The sequence below is a fragment of the Zonotrichia leucophrys genome, chromosome 6 (genome assembly GCF_028769735.1).
Source record: "Zonotrichia leucophrys gambelii isolate GWCS_2022_RI chromosome 6, RI_Zleu_2.0, whole genome shotgun sequence".
Lineage (NCBI taxonomy): Eukaryota > Metazoa > Chordata > Aves > Passeriformes > Passerellidae > Zonotrichia > Zonotrichia leucophrys.
This window is the reverse complement of record NC_088176.1, coordinates 27467782-27479594: the sequence shown is the minus strand read 5'-3', so window position 1 is coordinate 27479594 and position 11813 is coordinate 27467782. Positions and strand designations below refer to the sequence as shown.

At 41.9% G+C, this 11813-nt stretch overlaps 1 long non-coding RNA gene across 1 annotated transcript in view; it reads left to right on the top strand.

The window, feature by feature from the left end:
- The first annotated feature begins 749 nt into the window (after positions 1–749).
- The window catches only part of LOC135449845 (uncharacterized), a 29343-nt gene continuing 18279 nt past the window's right edge, over positions 750–11813 (top strand). The window contains exon 1 of the long non-coding RNA XR_010440860.1: positions 750–855. This is a non-coding gene — a long non-coding RNA (uncharacterized LOC135449845). The remainder of the gene's footprint in view (positions 856–11813) is intronic.

The window sequence follows — 11813 nt, the reverse complement described above, 5'->3', positions numbered from 1 at the left end:
AATCATTCTCTTTGTGTTTTTAATGTTGAGGCATTTCTACTCAGAATTATAAGTCACATTCTCCAGTTAAAAAAATCAGAAGCATTTATCAAAAAGAACTCCAAACAAAAGAACTCCAAACAAAATAAATGACTTTTTTTTTGGTGTTTTATCTAAAATGTAGAATTTGCATATTGAATAGAAACAAGTAAAATAGCAGTGGACCCATAGGCACACTGCACTGTAGGTGGGGAAGCCAAGTAATATGAGGTTTATTCATTTTCCTTTCTTGTTGCTTTTCTTTTGGTGTTTTCAATGCACACCCATCAACTTTACAGGACTGTCAGACTCCAAACAGAATCACATGTTAAGATAATTACTAATTATGGAGAAAGGAAAAAGGCATGAAAAACAACATGAATTTTTTAAGAGACCTGGTCATCTCCAGGTTTTCTACTAGCCAAGGAAAAGCAATTGAAATGCTTTTCAAACTTAGGGCCTGAGCATAATTCCATATTGCTGTAAATCAGATCTACATTTTTATGATCTTCTGCCTCATTTTCAGGAGGCCACTCCTGTTTGTGTGTAAGAAAAGGCTCAAAATTTGCAGCATCCATAACCCAACCATAACCCAGCATGGGAGCACACACTCCTGGCATGGCAGCACCTGCCAGGGCACAGGGGCTGCCCCACACCTGGGCCTTGTGAGCCCTAATTGGGCTCAGCTCAGAGCACCAATCAACCCTAGCGAGGGAACAGGGTGTGAGGGCAGCAGGGACATGAATGCCTGAGCCTCTAGCTGCTCTGCTTTGCTGTGCTGGGACTCCTCTCCTTGCTGCAAGGAGGATTATTTCTCCTCAGAGTGAGCCAGAAAAGGTGTTGTCTCATTTGGTTTGTGAAATATATGGCTGTAAGTGGGCATTTGAGGGTGGTGGGGTTGTGTTGTTTTTGTCAGTTTGCTCAGAATAGATACACAGTTCAGGTTAAATAAGAGTGAAATTTCTCTGTGTTTTATTTTTGGGAGAGATGGAGAGAAAGGAGAAAGACAACCACTGTAAATAACTAGCCAGTTTAATATAATCCCCAAATAAACCTTTCATTTTCTGTGGGGGGCAGGATGTTGTGTTAAAAAATAAGCTTGCATGAATTCCATAACAAAAATTGTTACTCCCCTAAGAGAAAAGCAGAGACTTTAAGCAATTGCCTTGTTTCCTTGCTGTTTTGATCTGTTGAAATTTCTTGACCATTTATTATAGAGTCACATATTAAATCAGGCAAATATGTGTGAGAGGTCTTTTTAATGCAAAGAAAGTAGTATCCTGTAATACTTTCCTGTTTCTTCTTCAAAGCACGTATAAAAAAAATTCTCAGTTTGATCTTTGACTGGATAAGGGGCTCTGAAGAGGTCTGAGTGTCCAGTTTCCATTGAAGCCATGCTCAATATTCTGAGGGCATGTAGCATTTCCCAGAGCTTGCTGAAACCCTTGTATGTTTTAGCTGCTCCCATAACAGTGTGGCTCAGAAATGTCTGTCCCACTCCAGAGTGTGCTGCTTCCATGGTGTGAGCAAATTCCCTGGTTTTACATGGCAATATCTGCAGGCAGGGCTCTTTTTTTTTTTTTTCTAGTAGATAGCTTTGAACTTGGGGTTGGGGTAAGTAGCTCAAGGAAAATGGTGAGAATATTTAAGATGCTGTGAAGGGGTCCCTCTCAGTCAGAAACCTGGCCCTTTGTGAGTGGTGATGTGCTGTCCTCACCCAAGCTTTGCCTGGGAAAATTTGTCTGTCTTTTGAGATGTGGTTTTTCAAACTTTGAATAGAAATAAAGCAAAGAGAAAACCCCTGTTTAATTTACTTTAAATGAAGACTATGACACAACTCCCCCTAGGGCTAAGCCTCAGTTTTCTTCAATTCCATTGGAGCTTTTGTATAATATCCTTGGAGTTCCAGATTGCCCTTTATCTGCCAGATAAAACTATCCTTGGCTTTTACCATTTGCTTGGCCCTTGAGTAAAAATGTGTTGAAGAGATGAGCAAAAGTCAGTGACATTTATCAGAGTGGAATGATTAATCCTGAATTATGTGGCTTAGGCATGGATATACATGAGTAATGTTGCTACTGAGGGAGAGGAGGAAAGCTAAGCCAGTCTAAACTGCCCAGGAGAAGCAGCAGGTTGTACAGGGAGAGGATGTGTTTGCTAAGTGGGGTAAGGCAGCTTTGGGAACAAGCATGAGAGCAGAAGAGGGTTCTGCAAGACCAACTGGTAAAAGAAAGAGCTTACACATGGAAAGAAATACCATGTGATGGTGGTCTCCTTGTTCCCTTCAGCTTTGAAACATCTTTAGTTCCTGCAGTGTCTGGGTGAAGGTGGGATGCTGTGCCTGTGATCTCTGCCCAGTGGTTGCAGATGAGGCAGGTGCACATTTCCATGTGTGTGGATGATGGAGGTGTAGCAAACTTCAGGCTCTGCTGAGAATGGTCCATGTGCTAAGCCTGGGAGGCCCTGAGATGACAATTTCTGTGACATTTCTCTTCAGTAACAGAAACCTGTGGATTACACACTGCTCCTGATTTATACTCACATACCTCCATTGTGAGGATACATAATATTCACCAGTAATAAAGGGTTAGAACACTTATCTAAAACTCCAACTGTGAGGTGGGGAGAAGATTCTGATGTCAGTGTGGGCAGTTAGGAAAATTCTGGGGATTTGGGTATTTTGAGCCTTAGTACACAACTGCACTTCAGTGTTCTTTGAACCACTCTTTCTGTATTCTCCAAGGGAAAGCATACAATTATTTATTGACAATAAATCACTCTCTTGAAGAATATTTAAATGTTTTTAATGACAGGAATAATGAGGGACTGCTCTTGCTGAAAAATTTGTCCTCCTGACACTCTCCAGCTCCCTGGGATGGGAAGGTGGGACATGCCTTAGGGCACAGTAGGCTCATGAGAAATGTGTGATAGTCCCACATGAGGAGGAAGGATGCTCTGGATTGCAATGGGATGGGAAATCCCCAGTTGCAGGCAAGCACAGGGGATACTGAGAAAATGTGGAGGTCAGCATGAGACATGAGATCAATGTCCCTTAGGTGGGTGTATTAAATATCTTAAGGACAGGGTCTAAGGTGAAAGTGGAAGTGAGGAAGAAGACATCCTTCTCTTGGTATGCAGAATTTAGTACAAAGCCACAGCCATGGTGCAGGGACACCAGCTTGCCAGTGCTTTTGATTTTTGTATTGTCTTGATGCTTTTTGATGGGTCTGTTTCTCTTGAGGGCCATAATCTGCTGTTAAAATGGAAAACTTTATTAATTTTTTCCTGCAGTGGGACTGCTGCCAGATGTGTGTGGCTCTTTACATTTAGAGCTGCAAAGTTCTAATGTCACTGCCATGGGTTTGTTAACATGAAATAATTCCATCTGAGCTTAGGCAAATTTCATTCAGCAACTGAACTGTGTTATGTTGGCACCAGTGCTCTGAAGAGCTCACTGATAGATTTTGAATGATTTTGTATTTATCAATCTCAGCCATGATTTATTGTACAAACTTTCCTGTTAATATCTGTTTTCTGGGATGTGTGAGCTCTGAAAAATGAAGAGTTAAAAAAGCTGCATTTATCACTTAGCATTTTTAACAGTTTATAAAGCTCTGAAATATCTAAAAGTTGTCCTCAGTTTCAGTTCCTAGAAGACCTCAGACAATAGCTTTTAAAGAAAACAGTGACAAATTTACTATCCCTTTGTTTTAGGCTAAAACCACAAACACATATAATATTTAAAGTGTTCTTACTGTAGGTTTAGCTACCAATATGGGGAAGCAGATGAATAAATGTCCCTGAAAGAGCAATCTGAGAATTTCTCCTTTTAGCAAGCCACACTTTGGGTGTTTACCAGGCTGCCTCCAGCTGAAGTGTGCCACTGCTGTTGTACAGGAATGAAGTATAGGGGGAAAAAAAAAGGAAAATACCCACAACAAGAAATCCTGTGACTTAGAACATTTACATGTGCAGGGTTTTCACTTTCTTTTCAGCACAGTTGTTTTTTTAGTTGGCAAATAGATGGGAGATTGCAAATTGTGTTAGTTTTGTTTTGTTGGACTAATGCTCCTTGTGGTTTGGATTTTTTTTTTATTTTGTTTCAGTTGAATTAAAAAAGTCAAAGCAAGTTAAGACCTAAAGAAAATACCGCTTCAAAATTGTATTTTATGATTAGTATTAAGAAAGATAATTGTGGAAACAACAAGGAGATACTGATGCTAATATTTGAGCCTTTGTTCAGCATGCCTCAAGAGACTAAATTTTCTGCTTAAATTGATATCAGAAAGATAGAGTAATTAAATAATAGTATTTGCAAATTAGGCTGAAGATATTTCATGGATTTAGTTGGTTTAAAGTTAATGCTATTTGAATGTGGTTATTGTTAATTAAATTTAATTTCTGCTACTGAGTAAGCTAGAACCTCTGAATACATCCTTTGCTTCACATCTCTGTTTTTTAAACCCTCTCCCTTATCCTTCATAAGATTTGAACAGTGGGAGTTTAATCTCCTGTGTTTCTGCACCAGCTGAAAGGCAGAGACCAGTGTCACACAGCCTCATGGAAAATCCCATCAGTCCTCCCCACAGACTCTGCATTCTCTGCAGAGCCTCATGGAGCGAGGAGAGGCAAGGAGCAATCACATCCAGCAGCTGGTGGGAGCTTCCCCGAGCTGGGCAGGGACGGGCTGTCCAAAGGTGATTGTTTCCACAGCAGGCTGCTGGGCTGCTCCCAGAGTTACCAGGTTAGGTGATGCCTGGGGTGGGTGTGAGCATCTGTGTTACCCCTGTGTCCCTCCAGGAGCTGGGGTGGGATGTCCCTTAGGAGCTCCAGTGTGCGCCTGCCAAGGCCTGCAGCTCCCCACAGCACAGCCCAGGCCCCTCCAGCCCATCCTTGCTCTCCCAGCAGCCCAAAATCCACCCTCCTCTGCCTCTGTGCCGCAGGTACATCCCCTGAGCTGCTCTCCTCAGAGCTTCTCCCAGGTGCGAGCAATCCCAAAGGGAAGGTGGGACCCTTAGTGCTGCATCTTCCCTGGTTTTACCTCTTTGGCTGCCTTGTTAAAATGCTTGCCTATTTTAGGGTTTTGTGAGAAATGCCTAAAGGTAATTTTGGTAATTTAATTGATATTTTCACTGCCTCATGGGTTGGTTATGGTGAGAATGGAGGCAGATAAGATTGCTAGCATGGAGAGTGACTTCAGCTATTCCACAGCTAAGTCAGCTCTTTCATCTAGCCAGTGGGAGGTTATATTTAAAACTCATGGAGATAACCCTGAAAAGACTAGATTAGTTCTGATGTGTTATTCCAGCCTTTACCCATTATACAAGCAGCAGATGGTTCATCATGTTATATTTTATTGACCTACAGGAAGTGAGAGAAGAGGTGTTTTTGTCACTCCTACTTGCTACAAAGCCTACAAAAGTTGCTTTTAGCTCTTAACCAGCGACTTCAAATTGGGTATCTGTCTTGTTTAATGAGGAGAGGAAAGAGTAAAAAAAAAAAAAATCAATGAAAGTAGGGTTTGTAAATATATTATCTGAATCCCCTGGGCTTATTAGGTAGGATAGGCTTGTAGACAGCAAGATCCATATGGAAATCCTTGAGGTAATTTCATGCAGTGTTGTTCCATACTTGTAATTCTTTGGCTGTGCAGATGATTTCCTATCTGACCAGACTAAGTAAGCTGGGTGAGTCACCCATTAAGAGGATTAAATGCTTCTGGCTAGAAGAAAGCAGAGACCAAGCTTTCATGTGTGGCGTGCAATCGAGCCGCTGTGATAAAAGGAATGCAAAAAACAATCTAATTTTCATTTCTGACATGCTTAGATAACAGAAGAATTTGTAGCTGCTCTATTTTAAATGGGAAACATAAATGGCTTACAAAGGACCATTCAGGGGTAAATCAAGTTCAGAATATAAACTAGATGCCTAAAAGCAACCTTAGTAACTTTTCTGGGAGTTATTCTCCTGAAACAAATGACAGTCTGGAGCTGTCAGTCTCTTGAATGTTTTATAGCCTTAAAAAGTTATGTCAAAAATCTGTGCTTTGACAAAATTCTGACCTTAGGGCATAGGCACTCCACTTTTTTAACTTGTACAGAGAAGTGGTTCTGCCCAAGCCAAATTTGGACAAATGGAGACTGGGAAATGTGTAGACAAAACCCATCAGATGTTCAAGTGGCATAGTTCAGTAAAGTCTACAGATCAGCCATAAAGCTGGAAGGGATTTATGGATATATTCATTTCAATCAGCAGGGCACAGGTGGCATTTACATGGCAAGGATTGAAGCCACAGGGATGAACAGACAGAGAAGGGGACTCACAGTTGGTAACAATCCTGATTCAAATCCAGCTTTGATCTGTTGGGATGCCTGGAACCTTCAGTGGGAAGTTGCATTTATTTAATGTTAATAATGTCTGAATGATTAAGACTCATAGGGGTGGCTCTACTCTGGAAATTGCTTGACAGGTTATATCCCCAAGGAAAATTTTGGAAAGCAAGTAGCTCTGGGGTATTTAATTTCCTTGGGGTGGGTTTTGAGAGCCTGTCTTGCTGTCCAACTCTACTGTTCCTCTATGTGTGCCTTGGATGCGTCACCTTTGTGTGCTCCCTGCTTCAAACCTCACACATTGCAGGAGCACTGCTGGAGGTGACTTCTGCTTCCTTCCTGTAGTAAACAAGCCAGGTGCTCTCATTCCACACACGCACAAAAAATGAGAGCACATTTCACCAACCCAGAATAGACTGCTCATTTGAAAATCCTCCTGAATTATGGTTGGTTCTTAGGGCAAGATGCCTTAAAAGCAGGCAAATGTGGTTGGAGGCCAAGGCAAACATGAGCCTGTTGGAGACCTCGTGAAGAGGCACAGTGGCTCCACTGTGGAATAAACTCACTCAGCGAGTTCCTGCTGGCACTCAGGGTGTTTTTCAGCTGGGAAATTTCTTGTCAGCTCTGTAACAGCTTTCATTGACTGAGCAGAGAAGTCCAACCCAGTCAAAGACAATGAAGCAAAAAATAATTGACTTAGAGTAATGCCCACGTCCTGTGAAAGCCTGCTGTAGTAGAGTAGAGCAAATCTGCTTAAACATTTTTCCTACTTAAGTACATTTTGAGTTGCTGAAGAAATGTAAACAAACAGCAATAAATCAGGGACTGAATGAAATGTGCATTTGAGCCAATTTTCCTGTGCATCCCAGCAGCTTTACTAAAACAGTTTGGCATCTATCTCTTTCATCCAACAAAGCTTTGCCTTCTACCTTTATTTTTTTTAACAAAATGAATAAATCACTCTACATCAAGATTTTTCTCTAGCAAATCCAGCTGGTCTATTAAAAAAGCAGCTTATTGTACATCCCATGATGCAGGCTTGGATAGGGAGCAGAATGAAGCCCTCCTCTGCTGTTGTGGCGCCTTTGTGCTACCCACAAAAACTGTGGATCCCCCATCACTGGAAGTGTTCAGGGCCAGGCTGGATGGGGCTTTGAGCAACCTGATCAAGTGAATGGCGAATGACTGAACAAAATGACAAAAATCTGGTGATCAGAGACCGAATTGCGGTTTCTTGGAGTAGGGAGTTATTCAAGTTAGGAAATCCAGCCTGCTTGGGCTGTATTTCTTCCCATACACTGCAGCCACATCCCAGAGTCCTTGAGGTGGATCCCCTTGCAGCTAACCCCATTCCATCTGCCTTGCCTGCAGCACTGGAGGTGATGCCCAGCCTATTGGGCTCTGGTGTGGTGTGTGTGTGAGTTATCCACAGCCCCACTGAACTCAATATAGCAATGGAGAGATTCCAGCTCAGAAAGCGTCCATAAATGTGCTAGCTCTGTAGCATGCTTGCACTTGAAATGCAATAGTGGGGAGAAAAATAACTCTAATTTACCCACTGAAGGTCAGAAAGGGAGAGCAAATAGTGAAAAATAGCAGAGTGGTGGCTGTAGGAGGCACTTTATCTGGTACTCTTAGAGAAAAGCCCTGCAGAGCTGTGGGTATGCTGAGTTCAAGCCAGTCCTTTTTTGATTTTTTTTCTAAACTGTGAGGTTAACTGCAAAGCTGTGTGAAGTCACCCTGCACTCAAGAGCAGTGGCTTGAGGCCTGAGAGCTCAGGGCCTGGCTGGCTGGTTCCAGGCTCCCTCCAAACTGTCCTGCTTCATTTTCCCTTCTCAGCAGGCAGGTCTCAGCCACCTTATTCACTAATGACAGCTTGGAACAAACCATGGCAATTTTCTCTATGAGCTTTGCTTTCAGCAACCTGTGCATGCCATGAAAAATACCTGGCATTACCCAAGTGTTTTTCCTAAATTGTAAACATGCAGCCATACTGAAAGTATATTTCCTGTTTGAGAGCTGGATATGCACACAAGTGGTTTGGAAAGTGTGTTCTGAATAATGAACAAACAGTTGGAGGACACAGTGTACATTGACCACACACACAGAGCACAGCTATGGTATGTGAGCCATGGGATTTTTTACAGGTTTTTCAACCAGATCTAATATACTTTCTCTCCTTGTTTTGAGGGGAGACCAGGGAATATGTTTTACTGTGTATTTGATTTCTTCTCACTGAATTGGGTTTACATTTAAAAATTATCTGCTGCAGATAAACTTGTTGAAAATGGCCCATTCCCTGCCATCATTTTCCTCTCTCCTTATGGTATCCCTTTTTTTTCCCAACCTTCAAAGAGTAGAATAGGATTTCCAAATTCCCAAGCTACAACACGTTACCCTCGGAGCACCTCACATCCAGAGCTCTGCAAGGTGAGGCATGGAGGGGAATTTCCACTGCTGTTGGAGCACAACAGATAGAAAAGCTGCTGTATTGGTGTTTTAAACAGCTGTGTCTTCTCTTTGCTAAAGTTAATAGACCTGTGTGGGATCAACTTCAGTGAAAAGATGGTTTCTTCACTCTATTATTGCTAGAAAAATATTATTTTCTCTTTTTGAATTAATAGCTTTAAATCATTTCCTCCCAGAGCAGTGAGAGCTGGGGAAGTGGAGAATAGTGCGCCTTGAAGGTTGTCAGAATTAAGATTTGCTCACCTCTCAGTGCTGAACATTCAGTGGCAGTGGGCTGTGCTCCAGCCAGCTGTTGGCAGAGTCCTCAGAGCCCATGCAGGGCATGAGTTGAGTTCCTTCAATTCCAGAACTCAGATGATTCAGTATCATTTGCTCTTTCTGGTAGCTCTACACTCAAGAGCAAGGGCTAAACCTCAAAACGAGCTGCTGCCATAAAGGTGCCTGTATGAGCAGCGTGTGTGGTTATTTCCAGGTGGACATGGAGCAGAGTGTGTGGTTATTTCCAGGTGGACATGGAGCAGAGTGTGTGGTTATTTCCAGGTGGACATGGAGCAGAGGGTGTGGTTATTTCCAGGTGGACATGGAGCAGTGTGTGCGGTTATTGTCAGGTGGACATGGAGCAGAGGGTGTGGGAGTGCTGGAATGGATTTGGGGGCCAGCAGAGCTGTGCCCATCTCCTGCCCTGGCTTTGGAGGAGATGGCAAACCAGGCACCTTGGTTTGGCTGCTGGAAACAGCAGCAGGGACTCACCCCAAGCTCTCAAGGTCCTTCCGCAAGTGGTGACACTTCTCTGCCCCATTCACATTCCACCCAGGAGCTTGGGGCTGTAACCCTTTTGAGATATTTGAATTAGACAATTCTTGTGTTTATTTTTTGGGTGCTTTCTTCTCCTCTCCTTTTTTTTTTTTTTTTTTTTGTGTGTGTGTGGCTTTCTCAACATGATATTTGAAATTATATCTTGAGGTGCTTCAATATTGAATGCTTTCCTTGCAGGAAACCTTGGCAAGGCATAGGCACAAATATACACATTTTCTATTTTGATGTTGTGTGCAGTAAGTGATATCTATGCTTCCTCATTGCTTATTTTTATCCACTTACCCATTTTCATCCTCTGTTGCTACATTGCAGCTTTCCTAACCCTTCTCCCTTTCTGTAGCAAAAAAGGACATTCAGATGAAGAGATCTTTTTCAGCTTTTGGAAAGTTTACATTTTTTGGTTATCCTTTTCAAAAGTGAGATTAGTAAAGGTAAAAAAAGAAGAAAAAAGCATGAATGATTCTATTACATGCAGTGAAAACTTGAAAGTGTAGGTTTTTAAGCTCTCTGCTGTGGTATTTTCTGGTGGGGGGAGTGGGAGTGTATTAAAAAAAACTATTGAAGAAATGAGCTGTTAAAGAAATTTGCTGTTAAAGATATAACTGAGAATTTAGTGTTCCCCAGCACCAGCATTTGGATGATCAGCAAGGAAACAGCTTGAGTATTCTTGTGAATACCACAGAAGTGATCATGCAGAATTTGGCTTATAGATACTTCTGGAATTAATTAAACTCTATTCCTATTGCACAGATTACATTAGTTTGGGGTCAGAGCTTACCAAGGATCAGGAACAATCAACACTCTGGGATTCTTACTTTCCAGAGCTGTTTTTTTTACCATGGGCAGGGCATTAATTTTTCATGTTTTTGGATAGGAGACACTTTATTGTTTCCTGAATCATTCAGCAGCTGAAGGTCTGAGCCAAATGTGTCCACCACACATTACCCATGGAGGAAAAGAGGATTTCACCTCTGTGTCTCTCTGTTACAAGGAAGGTTTATTTTCCTGCTGAAACTGGTGATGTTTGGCTTTGGAGGAACTGATGAGGTTGCTAAGGAATGGTTTGCTCCTCCAAAGGCAGGGCAGTTTCATGGGATGAAATCAAGCTCATAACAAGGATTTTTTGTGAGTATTTTCACATCCCAGCACCCCAGAATACTGCTTTGTACCTGTGTCTCCATCTGCTCCCCCCCTACAGACTGAGCCAGCTAGGTGAAACAATGCAGCATTTTCATTTTGTGCTGTAGGGCTTGAGAAATTCATGACCAGGTACTGATGCTTATTTATATTTGGATGTAAACACTACATCAAATGTGCTTTTATTGCCATTTGTTCCAATAAAAAGGTAAAAATGCATAATCTAAATGTAAATTTGTCAGTGAATAAAAGCAGGCCACAAAAAATAGCAAGAAAGTTATCAGTCTTGCTGAACATGAAATAGTATGGAAAAATATCGTAAATGCATATAGAAGAAGAAATGGAAGAAAATACATTTATTTTGGAAAAAAAATTGCAAAGAAGGAGACAATTGTACTCCATTCTGTCAGAACACATTATAATAAGCTCTCTTGATTCTTCAGGGAAGACTTTCAAGGTAATTTTCTGTTGCTTTTAAAACAGTAAAAAATAAAAAACTAAGAATGAAGCATGGATTGCTCCTCTCAGGAGTGCCTGCAACTTTAGGCTTTCTCAAAACCCTTGTCAGAAGAACTTCTTGGCCATTATGTTAGGAACAAAAAATGTATTTTCCATTAAGATCAGAAGAGCAAGGCACTAAGAAGATACTTGAAAGGAAAGGTGGCTTTTCAGCAGCATAGAACATTCCAGCATGCTGCTTCTAAAACTCTGCATGGCTGGTGTGCGGACCAGAACTTACCTACATATAAATTCATTCAGAACTTCAAAAAGGAACCCAAAAAACCTGTGTGTTCAAGCTGTGTCTCTGCTGTGCTGATGCAGGCTGGATGGTGCTGCAGGTGTCTGCTCTGCTGCATGTGCAGGAGACCCAGGGTATTCCAGAGGAATGGGTATTCCAGAGGAATGGGTCTCCCCTGCTGCCAGAGGGAATTCCTGAGCAAGCACAACTGATGAAACTGCTTTCTTCTTGACTTGTGTCACTTGGGTCAATGCATTTTTAAACTCTGTTCTGGGTGGAGTGTTTTGCTGATTCTGCACACACCA